General features: G+C 45.9%; 1 protein-coding gene across 3 annotated transcripts in view; it reads right to left on the bottom strand.

Moving 5' to 3' along the window:
• Positions 1-15,000, bottom strand: part of dacha (dachshund a) — a 167,288-nt gene that overhangs the window by 42,539 nt on the left and 109,749 nt on the right. The window lies entirely within an intron of this gene.

Here is a 15,000-nt window from a genome sequence, read left to right as displayed (position 1 = left end):
CACAACGCCAGCACAACCATACAAATGAGGCTCTCTACTCTCTTGTTTACAAGACAGAGAATCACGGCATCGTTTCCACCAAAGGGTTAACCCACTCCAGTCAATCTCGCTTGGGCCAGAGTGTCTCATATACATAAATAAATCAATAAAACAGAATGCAATGGAGAACCAGGTTGCAGTGGAGAGAGGGTTGTGGGGGGGTTGTGGGGGGGGTTGGGGGGGGCCATGAATTGACTTAAGTAGAACCGCAGTGAGGGGTAGGGGGTGGTGGAGGAGGGGGCGGATGGTGCAGGGATGTGGGGAGAGTCAGAACTGAAGGAGGAGGAATCGAAATCATTGTATAATTCTGCTTAATAAGCAAGAGAAGTCCTGGGAGTGCAATAACAGATGGTGTTTTTGCAACAGATTGCGGTGAGTGATTCTTTTAATAATAATGCGAATTAAATTCTTCCTCTGTAGAATCCCGGCCCGTTCATCAGGGAGCTGTTTGAATGAGTGCAAAAAACAGGCAGCTAAACTAATGATGGCGCTCAACACCTGAGACCATGGTGTATGAGCGTGCGTATGCATGTGTGGCTGTGAGTGTGTGTGTTTGTGTGTGTGTGTGCATATACTAAACCCGTTGCGACACAGTGTATGCGTGTATCTGGGTATGTGCACACAAAACAATACGCTAAAAGTACTTTCAAGAGTGTATGAGAGTGCGGTGTGAGTGGTGTGTGGTGTGTGATTTGGCACTGAGTGCAAGCATAAGTGTGTGTGTGTGTGTGTGTGTGTGTGTGTGTGTGTGTGTGTGTGTGTGTGGAAATAACTGTGCAGAGTGTGTGAGTATGTAAACGTGACAGAGAGTCACTGAGAGTGTTGATGATCACATCATCTCATCTGGCTCCAAAATAACACACTACTTCAACACAAACGGGATCAAACGAGTAAAGACGATCAGAGTCAAGTAGCCAATATTTATATCACGCATTCAAACATATGAACACTTATTCCGTGACACTTCATATTGAGTCTTCCCACGTTTTCTACAAAAAAAAAAACTGGAAAACCAACACTTCCGACGCTACTTAAGAGTGTTTTATTGGACACCCAATAACTCAAGCGGCCGACCTCGTGCGGACCAAACGACAGCGGCGGAGCCTCGGCGTGTGTGCTGATGTGCGCGTCGGCGCCGTATATCAGCGCGGGGCGCGATGGCTGAACCATCTCCAGAGCTGGTGCTGATGGCCCATTTGGGCCGAGTCCAAAGGCTCCTCAAGTGCTGGCTGGCCCGGTAATTAGCCAACGACGGTGCCAGCATGGGAAGAGAGAGAGAGATGGATCACGAGAAGGAAAGAGAGAGAGAGAGAGAAAGAGAGAGAGAGAGAGAGAGAGAGAGAGAGAGAGGGTGACAGAGAGAAGGAGAGAAAGAGAGAGATGTGTGGTGTGAGGAGGGAATGAGTAAGAGTAGGTGAGGATGAGTGGGGGAAAGAAAGATGGATAGGTTTGATACGAGGTGAGAAAGAGAGGGATAGATAGATTTGATACGAGGTGAGAAAGAGAGGGATAGATAGATTTGATACGAGGTGAGAAAGAGAGGGATAGATAGATCGAGAGAGAGATAGATCGAGAGAGAGAGAGAGAGACCATTAACATAGCGAATCTGCAGCCTGTCCGTCCGTCAGTCATGCTTTGAGAATGTGTCCATCACGCTGGCCCTCCCCAGTCCCCCGCTGCCAGAGCTGGTTAACAGAATCCTTTTTAAAGACCCCCCACAACTCCCCCACCCCCCCACGTCCATAATTAACCGGCCCCACCCATCCCTCATCCATGTCCGGTATCGGCTCAGCCACCCCCCCCCCCCCGACCCCCGTCCACACACGCACACACACCTCCCCCAATGTCCCCCGATGTTAATTTTTTTTTTCTCCCATCCACTTTTAAGCACTTTTTTCTCATCGGCGAGAAATCAATTAAGACACAGGGATCCAAGGACAGTGGGGGTGTATCAGGGAGCCGGTGCCGAGGAGGGGTCACCCCTTTTATCGATCGCCGCAGGCCGGAGGAGAACGTGATTGTGTTTGTTGTCCACTACCGTGCCAAGGGTCTCAACTCAATGAACAGGTTTACATCTCTCCAAACGAGGCATTCTTTTCTTTTTTTTATTTGTTGTTTGCTTACTTTTGGGGCTTAATTCTACGCCTGAACGACAGGATCGTGAAACAAACGTGAAGCTAGCCAGAGAGATCAACGGTCATCTTTAACGCTGGTCTATTTGGGGGGAGATTGTAACATCACGTTCTCATCAACAACCGAGGCGTGACAGGAGCCGGATATCCAGAAAAGGAATTCCAGCGTTGGAGAGAGTCAGTAAAACAATAGAGTTATGGATGCCAACACTCCTTATGCAATTCCACTACCTTGAGTGCACAAAAGAGAGCACGTGATGAAGACAGACAGACAGACAGACAGATAGACAGACACACCCAGGGCAAGACAGGTCAACTTGGCAGCTACTGGCTCACTGGTTTCAGTTACATCAACACCTTTGAGAAAACTGGCAAAAGACTACAAACACAAAACAACATTTTTTATCAGGCTACGTTATACCGAAACTTTGTTGCTAAGCGGGTCACAACAGGCTTCACTCCTGACAGTGAGACACAAGTGCTTTTTAGTGTTTTTATTACATTGGTTATCTGCCATTCCATTCATTTTATGATGTGCTGTTTTAAGTTGACACTTTTACAGTGTTACATGTCATTAAAACATGTTATCGCATGTCTTGCTTCTTTGATAGTGTGCATTTAAATAAACCTCTTTCTACAAGATTACCACACTGGTCAACTGTTGTTTTTTTTTTTTTTTATCCATGCTTTATAAATAAACTGTCATTAACACTGGCATATTTAGACACTACATAAATAAATCCACGCACTGTAAATCCATTATGATTTGTTTAAAACAGAGATGGACTTACCAGGTTTAACCTCTCATAATGGCTATGCTTAGCAAGTGACTTGGGATAGGAACAGTGGTGGTGGTGGTGTGTGTGTGTGTGTGTGTGTGTGTGGAGCCACAGCACAGTCTGACCTCTGCTAGTGTGCGTGAGAGACTGGGGTAAACAAAGTGTGCATTTTGTTTACGGGAGAGGGCCCATCGCTGGTTGGGGCAGACGAGGGGGGACGGGGGGGGGGGAGGCTGGCGTCCTCTCGAGTGTGTGTGAGTGCGCGCTGTGTTTACTTCTCCCCAAAACAAACCTCGAACGAGCGAACGCGGCCAGACCCGGGCGGGCGGGTTGGTTGGTTAGGGACGGAGCGGACGACGGCGTTGTGTGTCAGAGCGTCAGAGGGGTCACTCTCCCCTCCTCTCCCCATGTGCTCCTCCGCTGCCTCCGCTCCACTAATGATGCATATTGCTGGTGCGCTGGCTCTGGCTGCACTGTGCTGGTGTTGTTGGGGGGGGTTTGTGTAAATAGAGCTTGATGAGTGCATGTGGAGAGCAGGCAAAGCGCAGGACTGAGGCCAGCCCGAGATAGATGGAGACGGGAACGGGAACGGGAACGTTCGGGTGAGTCACCGCCGGCGTACTCGGTGCCCTGCTCTGCACTGTCAGAACGTCCAGAACGTCACCGCGTTCTACATTTGATTAGGCCGCGTTAAGATGGGGTGCATACACACACACACACACACACACTCACTCCTGAGGAGGTATAAAGTAGATCTACTGTACAAATCTCAGTTCTTTCATACATGATCCTGCCATTAGTCCACATTTTATGCTTTATAAAAACAAACGATAGGGGATATCATACTTACACACACAAAGACATAGACACACACACACACACACACACTCACTCACTCCTGAGGAGGTATAAAGTAGATCTACTGTACAAATGTCAGCTCTTTCTCACTGAGAGCCTCGCGGAGTGAAACTCCGGCTGCTGAGCCAATCGGGTTCTGCTCCATTAATTGAGGCATTGGAATTCAGCGAGTTCTTTCTTTGCAGGAGTAATTATATTTCTCGCTTGCTAATGAAGAGGTCAAAAAGCTCATTTTATGACGACTCCACCTCCCAGTCTAGTCCTCTCTGAGGAGTCATTCGGAAGGAGCAGGCTGAGAAACATGGAGGAATATGGCCGCCACTTTATCACCGCAATGCCAGTCTAGGCTAGAATAATCTCACACACCCAGGGCTACACACACACACACACACACACACACACACACACACACAAACACACGCACTCTCGCTCACATGACTTTTATATATTTCATCAAACACATTCAGGCACATACAACAACACTTCAGCATAAAAAGGCACCTGTTTATTAATGCACGTGTGTCACGCGCTACACCACACACATGCACGAACACACACACATAAACACACACACACACACACACACACTCCTTTTGCACTGATAAATTTACAATTAAACACACATGCATGCAAGCAAGTACACACACATACACACACACACACACACACACACATGTGCTCTCTCTCTCTCTCACACTCTCTCTCTCTCTCCCTCCCTACCTCCTTTCTTTTTCTCTCTCTCTCTCTCTCTCTCTCTCTCTCTCTCTCTCTCTCTCTCACACACACACACACACACACACACACACACACACTGTCCGGGAGCACATTAACAGCTTGTAGCGGGTGCGGGTGGAGGGCGGCACGCTGGCACTCTGTTTGTCATATTTCTTGTGGGCCTCGCCATCTGCCGGGGTGGCATTTTCATGGCTGTTTACCCCGACTCCCGCCAAGGAATCATCTGCCACCGCATAATGCCGGCCTCCGCAGAAAAAACGGGGATTAAGTTGGTAATGCAACTGAGACTATTGCTAATTTGGTGTAATTGGGAAGAAATGAAGATAAATGAGGGCGAGGAAGGCAAAGGCAATCAGTGCAGCAGGCAGTACAGCTGTGCTTTTGGCCAAATTCACCCCCACTGCCACCCGCACACACCCACCCGCCCCGCCCGCCACACTCCACCTCAACCCCACCCCACCCCACCCCACCCCAACCTCCCACACACACACACACACCCACACAAACAAAACACACACACAACACACCTATCAAACAAACACGTAGGCCCCCTACGTTCAACAAGGCACTTGCAAATCCATACTAATAACAAATCTGCTCTTGTGCCTAAGAAAGGGGAAAGTGGGGGAGAGGGTGTGTGTGCATATGTGTGTGTGTGGGGGGGGGAGGGGGGTGGACACTCTGGTCAGTGTGGCAGAATGGCAGTGTGGCAGGCCAGGCGCTGTTCAGATCTCAGTTGGTTAGGCATGGCTAATTGGGGTGGGGGTGTGTAAGGGGGGAGAAGGGGAGGGAGGGATTTTTGGGTTGGACTCTTATGGGGTCGACCTTCAGACTGACCTTCTCATTTGCATGGTATGACAAAGGGGCTCCAGAGCAATATTTTAACTTCACAATATTTAGGGAAACAATGAACTGTTAACTTTAACATAAGTTATAAGCTTTAGGGTTTGTTGCCTTTTTGTTTAGGCTCAAGAGTTTGTGGTCTTTTGTGACAAATTCATCTTAATTCTCCAAAATTCTTCAAAAGTGTGATTGCGGGCTGTACACCAGGTCCAAAACTAACACGAGGTCACTTTATGTAGCACGCTGCTGTTGTGATGGACTACTATATAGCATGAACAGGGATTCTCAGTTAGACTGACAGATACTGATTGCCCCTCCACATCCCCTGCCTGCACAGCTGAAGGTTAGTAGCATGATGGTGGAGGCAGGGTGTGTGTGTGTGTGTGTGTGTGTGTGTGTGTGTGTTTGAGTGGCAGTGTATTTTTTGGGGGCATCGGTGGGGTGCCCACTGTGCCCCTTGTGTACCCCTTCTCTGTGCCAGACACCCCTCTGGCAGCAGCCCTCCCCTCTTTACATACACACCCGCACTGCTCTGCACAGATGTCCCCCTCCCCACACAACACACCCAAATATAGATTCACACGTGCACGCACACACACACACACACACACACACACACACACACACACACACACACACACACACACATACACACACACAATTAGACACACAAACACACACACACAATCAGACCCACAAACACACACACACACACACACACACACACATATGCACACATGCATCCACACACATGCACACACGCAGACACACACATATACACACAGATATGCACACCCTGCACCTTGTACACACACACTGCAGCCCCTCGAAGAGGACATCCTTCAAGGCCATACATCAGCCCCATGGTGATGAGACATCTGCACTGGCCCACCGTGTGTGTGTGTGTGTGTGTAGACATGTCCCTGTGAGTGTGTGTGTGTGTGTGTGTGCTGTTCATCCTCTCCCTAGTGCGACACAGCGGAGAGAATTCATCAAATTTATTAGGCCTGATTTAAATAGGAGATGCTGCTGTTAAAACTAATGCAAGAGCTACCCAGCATGGCTACATGGCAGAGGGCCCTGCAAATCTCAACAGGCCCTAACCAAACACTTCAGCCCTTTAAATCAACCACAGTGTGGAGAGACTCCCGCTCTTCCAGAAACTTGCTTGTAGAACCGTCCACTGAAAACTCTGAATTTCTCATCTTCACAACGTCAGCTAGAGGTGACCGGCTAGTACCACAGATGGACGTAATGACCAGGAGCAGTACATGCTATTTCCGTCCAATCTGTCAGGTGTGAAATCTTTCCCCCTTTCCGTCGAGGTAAAGATGGTATCATCACCCAGCGAACATTGACAGCTCTTCGCCCGTCTCCATATGTTTACACTAGTACTCCCACCCCCCAACCACTAGTGATTTTGAAGGACTAATGTTTTCATTAGGGGTTGAGAAACTGTTCTGTAGTCAATAACAACCAAGTAATGAAGAGGAAGAAGCACTAGCAGCAGCAACAGAGGAAAACACAGCATAAGAAAAAAAGAAAAGAAAAGAAAAGAAAAAAAAAACATTTAAATTGCGAGTCATTAATTCCCCTCCCAGAACAATGTGAGTACAATTCACCGGAGGCTCGGCGTAGGGAGAGGCGTTTGAATTGGAAGTGAAAATGATTAAAGAGAGGCGTTAATGAAGTGTTAATTGCTGTGAGGAGCTGCAAGAAGGCAGGAGGATTCAGACAGATCTGACAGGGAGTAAATGAGTTCTGGTTTTTCACCCACGCCTCGACGTACGCTGCTGAGGGATAGACACAGGAACTGACACGAGTCCGAGGAGAACAGCACGAGGAACCACAGCCATTTTTGCAAGGCAAATATGAGCAGAGCGTTGAAATGTATATGGTCCCTAAACTCAACCCTGGTGGACTCCAAAGGATTCTAAAATGTGTTGTGGGATAATGAAAAGGAAAGAGGCAACCAGTTTATATCATATCAGTTTCAGCAGTTAGGGAACAGAGTTTGACAGGATGTTTTCTTTGGGGGACAGACTGTGAAGAATAATTAAGAGGCACAATCTTAAGCAGTCACACCACATCCCTATTGGAATGATGCTGCACCAGTAACATGTACTTGAAAGAGGCAGACTCACTCTAGATAACCTGAGAACTCTATATTTTAATAGAAAAGCCAGATGATATTCTGTGGTGATGTCTATGGAGACCGTTGGGCATAGTTTATTTCCCCTTTGGTTCTCCTGCTGTATTCTCCATGGCTAAAGTAAACTTTCACAGTCTCAAAAATCACGCAATGTTTCTTGGGGAGATGAGTGCAAGTACTGAAACTTAATATTACAGAACAAGTTTTACTTTAAAGGTAAAATAACCAAAAAACAGAAACAAAAAAAAAATGAATTTGACACTCACCTTCATCTATCTCTAGACCTATACCTAGATTAAAACCTCTTTATAAGACCATATTATTCCAAAAATGTGTCTTACAACTATGGAGCATTTCCGTTTATACAAACCAATCAACCCTGCAATTAGGGCTATCAATCTCTCACTTCAAAAAACCAGAAGCAAGCAACCTGTACATCTCATGTCAATAAGCGGCAGCTGCTTATCCAGTGCCTCAATATCCTCTTTTCCTCCGAATATGGCGCTAACTACTTTCGGACGACTCACACGCACTCTCAATTAGCCGGGATTTATTTATAGAGCCTCCTACGGCTAAACATTCGGGGCTCTCATTATGGCCTCTGAGTGAGTCCCTTTGCATTGTGCCGCTCAGCGGCTTTTGTGTTGCCCAAGACAGTGCAGACTCTCTCACTTAGCCTCATCACAGGCAGACATTAATGGCCATCAGAGAGCCGTGTTCCCTTTGAACGGCTCACGGCGGCTCCCGCTTTGATCATAAGTAGCGCTTGCTTCACAGACGGTGGAGGAAGATGTCTCTTTGATATGGGCCCATGCGTTTACATATCAATGAGCGCCACCAAAAGATCGGTTTTGAAAGAGAGAGAGAGAGAGAGAGGGCACAAGAGAGGGAGAAAAGGTGGAAAAACAATGAGAGAGGAAGAGATGGATGGACTGTAGAGGAAGAGGTGTAAAAAGAAAAGAAAGACAGTAGAGAAGTAGAGAAGGTGATGGCTAAGAGAGCCTCCCGAAAACATGGGAATTGTCACACAAGTCAGCTGCTGGCTTGTATCATCTTTGGGAGGAGAGGAGGGGGGGGGGGGGGGCTCTAGAAACTTCCATCTCAAAGCAGGCCTGGGACCTGTCAGGTGTTCTCCTCTGACTGGCCTCGGCTCATTTGGCGTTTGGAACAGGAGTTTTGGGGAGCTTAACAGGTTTTCATTAGGCGTCGTTTCGAGGCTCATTTGGAATCAATCCCCTCTCGGACACTCGCGCCGGCTCCTGTGTCAGTCCGGATGAAAAATGATCCGGAGCTGAGGGGGAAGGGAGGAGGGGGGGTGGCGGGGGAGCGCCGCGTGGACCCCCCGTTCGTTGTGCGTGCCCCGGTCCGTTAATACAGTATCATCTGGTCGGAAGAGCGGGCAATTCCCACATCTCATTACCGACAGGAACCGTCCCATTAGCAGGGCCAAGGGTTTCAGACTAAATGCAGTGTGTGTGTGTGTGTGTGTGTGTGTGTGTGTGTGTGTGTGTGTGTGTGTGTGTGTGTAGGTGTGTGTGTGTGTGTGTGTGTGTGTGTGTGTGTGTGTGTGTGTGTGTGTGTGTGTGTACATGTGTGTGTGCGTGCATGAATGTTCATGGCTGTGGCTGAATGTGTTCATGGAGAGGTTCAGACATGTCTTTCTGCATTTTCACCTTCACTACTCAATCCTCATACCTGTCTATTTGTAAGTGACACTAACAACTCTCCTCTCTCTCTCACAAGTCTTCCATATAGAGACACTCACCAAAGACGGTCAAAGACAAAGGTGCAAAACTTCACTTGATTCTGTAAAGCAACGAATCACAATGCCTCATGACTGACGTAAGTTTAGTCTACACAAATGTCTATCTTTATTAGCATTTGGAGTCTACGACATGAGGGAATTTCATTGGTATGCTCCACAGCCATTTTCGGTCATTTTGAATTTTGAATGTTAAAAGAATGTTGAATATTAAACTAATTTTACCACAGTGCATCTATATGTATATTAAGCTTATAGTAAATATTTGTGTTTTACAGTAGTAAGTATAATAGTCATAGTAAGAGTAAAAGTACAGTTTTTTACAATCGCTTTGCAACTATTTTCAGAACCTTGATGTCATTTTTCGCAACTCTAGATACAAAATTCACAACCAATGATCAAAATGCACATTTTTCAAAACTCTAACCCTTTTCTCAATTGCTTGGATACAATATGCATACAACTTGGATCATTTGTTCATTCAACAAAACGCACCTGTTCAATATGATACAACTTAACATCAAAGTACTACTATTTTAAAAAGCAATTCACACATTACATTTCGAATGAGTGTCTATTCATTTCCTTACAATGATCTAACTATCAATTGATACAACTGCCCAAAATGATAAGTAACTGTTGCATTACTCTAGTCTTAATGCATAGTTGTATGGAAACAGACACACAATCTTCCATGTTTACTGCAAATCATGAAAGTTTCAAGATACTGTAACGAGATTCACTGTTATGCATGAACGTGGAGCATGAACCAATTAGACTACAATATCCATGGATGTAGCCTAATATTTTACAGTATATCTTTATATACGTAAAATAAAACATATATTTTTTACAGTATATTTTATCTTTTCATCAGGCTGTCTTTTCTTTTCTATTTCATAGCTAATTCAAATAAACCTATGTTGTGATTGTACTGTAGTGTTTTGCATCAATATATTACAAACTTTGTTCGATGATTCCACTTTGTCAGTAGTATTCTGTCTACTACTGCAGTAGTTTTACAGAGATGTGTTTACTGTACTGTACATGTAGTCCCATAATGAAACCTGTATCACCTATTTTGTTCTACTATATCTAATGATTGTACGAACAATGACACAATGAAACTATGGGTTGCTTGTGTGCGGGTGATCTATAGTTATGTTTCAGTGGCATTTCACAGTAAATTTGTTTTTTGAACCAATGATTGTGCAAGTGCAAGATGTCTTTGAAGATGTGAATGCACAATCCAATGTTTTGAACATTAGACAGCCTGTGTTACAAGTGATAACCGTTGTGAGTTTTGTGTCTAGAGTTGTGAAAAATGACATCAAGGTTCTGAAAATAGTAGCAAAGCGATTGTAAAAAACTGTAATATAATGTAAAGATAACACTTTTGCCTTATGTCAAATGTTGTTTTCACCACACGTTCTTTATGGTGTGTATGGCTTATAAAGCTTTATGAGAGCAGTCATGTAAAATGAATAGTGTAAACTTAGTCGCTACAATGCATGGTGAATATTTCATTAACATTACATTAAATGTGTTCATAATGCTTTGTGGATACTGGGTTTAGCTAAAGTGTTGCCAACAAGGCTGATAGGGTTGCATAAGGGTGCACACTGAATTGTGACATGTGCTTTAGTGTGAGGCATACTGCACACATGCAAAAATAGGGTTGTCTGGATTTGTGAGTGTGTGAAAGCATATCTGAGTGTGTGTGCGGTGTCAGAGTGTTTATGAATATCTGTATATGTGCGTGTATCGGTGCATGCGTGAGTGTGTGTTTGTGTGTGTGCGTGCGCCTGCACATGTGAGTGAGTGAGTGTGTTCATAAATATCTGTGAGTGTATGTGTGTGTGTGTGTGTGTGTGTGTGTGTGCTCAAAAATGTGTGTGTGACAGTGTGAGCATGTGTGTACTCTGAGAAATCTCCAGTGGTGGGCAGCCCATCCTCACAGTGGTCAGTGTGTGTGTGTGTGTGTGTGTGTGTGCGTGCGTGTGTGTGTGTGGGTGTGTGTGTGTGTGTGTGGCCTCTGTCCTACTGAGACAGATGATTTATGGAACATTAATTTCTGATGCTGGGAACATGGGGGAATATTTCTGCTAAAGGACAAAAGAATGGCCAGATTTCTGATACGTCAGCAGGATACGGAGACAGTGGAGAGCGGCGGCACTTAGGCCAGCCAGCCGAGGTGACAGCGGTTCTTTGATCCATAAATATTGTTTGTGCCACCCCTCTTCTTTTCAGGCCCGCGGACCCGAGCGCAAAAAGAGGTCACGCTATTTCGGGGGGGGCTTTCATTCCTCCGACTGCTGTTCCATTTCAAAAAACCATCAGTGACGAATGAGATTAAGACACATTATTGATTGACCACTTGAGTTGCAATGAAGCTTTGAAAATCACGTCACTTAACTGCGGCGAGTGTCATGTCTGTGAAGAATTGCAGACTTCAGGGTCACTGTCTACGCCGTGCAATGTGATCTTATAAGAGCATATTTTTGTCCTCACAAGGCACAACCGAAGTCTTATCAGAGAGAGTGAATGAGGTGGTGAAATATCATATATCATCTTGCCGATGCATAGCATATGGATGTGCTCACACACACAGCTACACATTACAAGACAGGCTAATATGAAAACAAATCTAGTGGTGTTAAAAATCAGTGAATGCTGAACCAATGTTTTGATCACAATGTTTTAACAACAGCGAATAAAATGATAAAATATTAATGAATAAAATAAAGACAGAAAAGGAAGTACAGTACAAGCTGGATACTCACAATTTCTTAGTGAATGAACAAGCCATTAAAGTAAAAATATGTCTACGAATGACACAAATCATAAATCACAAATCACCTACACCCAATCTTCAATCTACTGTACTATCCAAGTTCAAGAGGCGACCTCTGCTCCTTGTGGAAAAGTTGTCTGGGGGGGTGGGATGAGCTGGGGGGGGGGGGGGGGGGGGGGGGCATTGTAAGCCGATCCACCCCTCCTCAACCCACAAGCCCAACGAGGATCATCCCCTCGCTCTCCACACAGTCAATATTTTACGGAAAACAAACCGCTCCTGTGGATCGAGTGACGGTGTCTATCGGCCAGACGACAGAGGAGAGGCCTCTCCGGTTACAGAGAGATTAGAGAAGCGAGGGAAGACTGGGAGGAGTGGAGGGAGAGAAGAGGAGGAGGAGGAGGAGGAGGCTCTGTCCATTTTCCATGTGCACATTTCAAGGCTCTACATAACTGATGACAGAGTGTAGAATCAGTGATCAGCGGGCTCGAATGTTCCATCTACATGATGAAAACCATTCCTTGTATTCTGTCTCAGGGATATATATTTTTTTTTTTTTTGCGTATGATATGACATGATAAAGATAAATTATTTTCGCAGGCACTCTTTCTCAAGGACACTTTTTTATTTATGATATGAGACATTAAACAGAAGTAAAAAACGTGCTCCAGTCGATGAAAACGACAGCAGACTTCATCGACTGATGTCTGTGGAACTACATATGAACAAGCAAAAAAAAAATCTGTTCTTTGTCTCGCTATGTTGTACGTTACCACAGCGAGTAATCTTTTACCCCCGTAGACTTGTTTGTGCTGTGCCACGATGAAACAGGTGTAAAATCTGATCTGTTTTGTTTGGTTTTCAGGTAAGATTACTGCGAGAGGATGACCTTGGCTAAGAGCTTTCCTCCACGGTGTCCCCCCAATCAGCCTAATGAAAGAGACGCCCTCCAATGACAAAGCACTCCAAGCACGGAGTGCAGCGGAGATTAAATGAGGTGAGAGACGGAGAAGTAGAAAGTGCTGACCAGTTTGCTACTTTGGAACTTGGTCATGCACACGTACAGATGCACGAACATGCATGCACACACACACACACACACACACACACACACACACACACATACAGACACACACACACACACACACTCACACACTCACATGCATATGTGCACACTCGCACGCGGGCGCACACACACACACACAACACACACACCTCCTCGCACACTGTCTGTGAGTTTCCACCTCCTCTCTCTCTCTCCCTTTCTCTCTCTCTCTCTCTTTCTTTCTCTCTCTCTCTCTCTCTCCCTCTCCACCCACACCTGGTTTTTGCTAACTCGGCAAATCACGTGCCTGACAGCCTCCTGAGCCTCTTTAAATAATGCATGGGATTTCTCTTTTAACTTGTCAGTCGCTCTGCAAAAAAATATATCAGTCCTCCTCTGATGTCATTTGTGACGGTGATTTTTCCTGACAGCTCTCCATTAGGCCAATGAGTCGGGCCGCTCTCCTCTGCTATTCTTCTGCCGCCGCCTCCACCAGAAACACATGTTCCTCTTTTGCCTTTTTCCCCTCGTTTTTGCCCCTTCCTCGCCCCCCCCCCCACACACACATACACACACACACCGTGACACACACACACACTCCACACACACACACACACAAACACACACGCACATACACTTTATCTTTCTCTTTCTCTCTTTGGGTCTGGCCTTTTTGTCTCTCTCTCTCTCTCTCAATCACATTCTCTCTCACTCTCTTCTCTCCCTCTCTCCTTCTCTCTCCCTCTCTCTCCTCTCTCTCTCTCTCTCTCTCTCTCCCTCGCTCTCGGTCTCTCTCGCCCTCTCTTGTTAACAGGGTTTCAGAGGCATATTTATATTTAAAGACAGCGTTTCTCAGGCGGCGGGCGGGAGCCGTGGCTTTTCTGTGCGACGACCCCCGAGAAGCAGCCGCGTCCTTTCAGCCGGACGGCCGTCGTCACGGCTGCAGCCGCTGCCTCTGGTCTGCTCTCTGGTCTGCCAGATTCTTAATAAAAACGCAACTCTTAAAAGAAAAAGGAGAGAATAAAGTAAAAAAAAAACACCCTTGATATTGGCCCAAGAGACAGAGAAAGAGAGAGAGAGAGAGAGCAGTTTAAAAGGTTTCGAGCAAAGCCAAGTAACCGTTCTGCCGTTTGGCAGAAATCAAATGATCAAGCCACTTCTCTTTCTATCGCTCCAAAAAATGCAGAGTGGAGTGTCAGTCTGTTCCTTAATAATTTATTTATTTAGTCCACTATAAAGTGACCTCACTCAAGTGGACAGAGGTCACCATTTGAGAGAGAAAAGTGCAGAGGGAGAGAGAGGAGAGAGAGTGAGTGAGAGAGAGAGTGAAGGAGAGAGAGAAAGAGTGAGAGAGTGGTGAGAGAGATTGAAATCGAGCCTATCTCTGAGAACTGCTTCATGCAGATAGCTCAGGGTTTTCGTTCTCTCTTTCCCCCCCTTCTTACTTGTGGCCAATCCACAAGGAGGGGGGAAAACACAGATTAGCCACTTCTTTGATGTTGCTCACAAAAAAACAGCTTGCCATCAGAGAGGGACAGGACCAAAAAAATACAGCTCCCGGGAAGGAAGGAACAAGAAAAGAAGAAAAAAAGAAGGAAAAAAAAGAAGAAGGGGGTACGGCGAGAGAGGAGAAAAGAAGCACAAGGGAGGGAGAGAGAGAGGAGAAGAGAGAGAGAGAGAGAGAGAGAGAGAGAGAGGAGGGGAGAAAAACAGAGACATCAGGCTCCGCAGCTGTCGTCTAGGGATCAGTGGCTTGGCGGCGCAAGAGAGAGACGTAAGGGGTTAAAGTTGGCGGGAGACCTTCTGAAGCTGTTTGTTTAACTTAAGAGATGTGAGGCGCTAGATCACATTCCAACTTGAA

The sequence above is a fragment of the Sardina pilchardus genome, chromosome 5 (genome assembly GCF_963854185.1).
Source record: "Sardina pilchardus chromosome 5, fSarPil1.1, whole genome shotgun sequence".
NCBI classification, from domain to species: domain Eukaryota; kingdom Metazoa; phylum Chordata; class Actinopteri; order Clupeiformes; family Clupeidae; genus Sardina; species Sardina pilchardus.
This window is presented reverse-complemented; position numbering and strand designations above follow the sequence as displayed.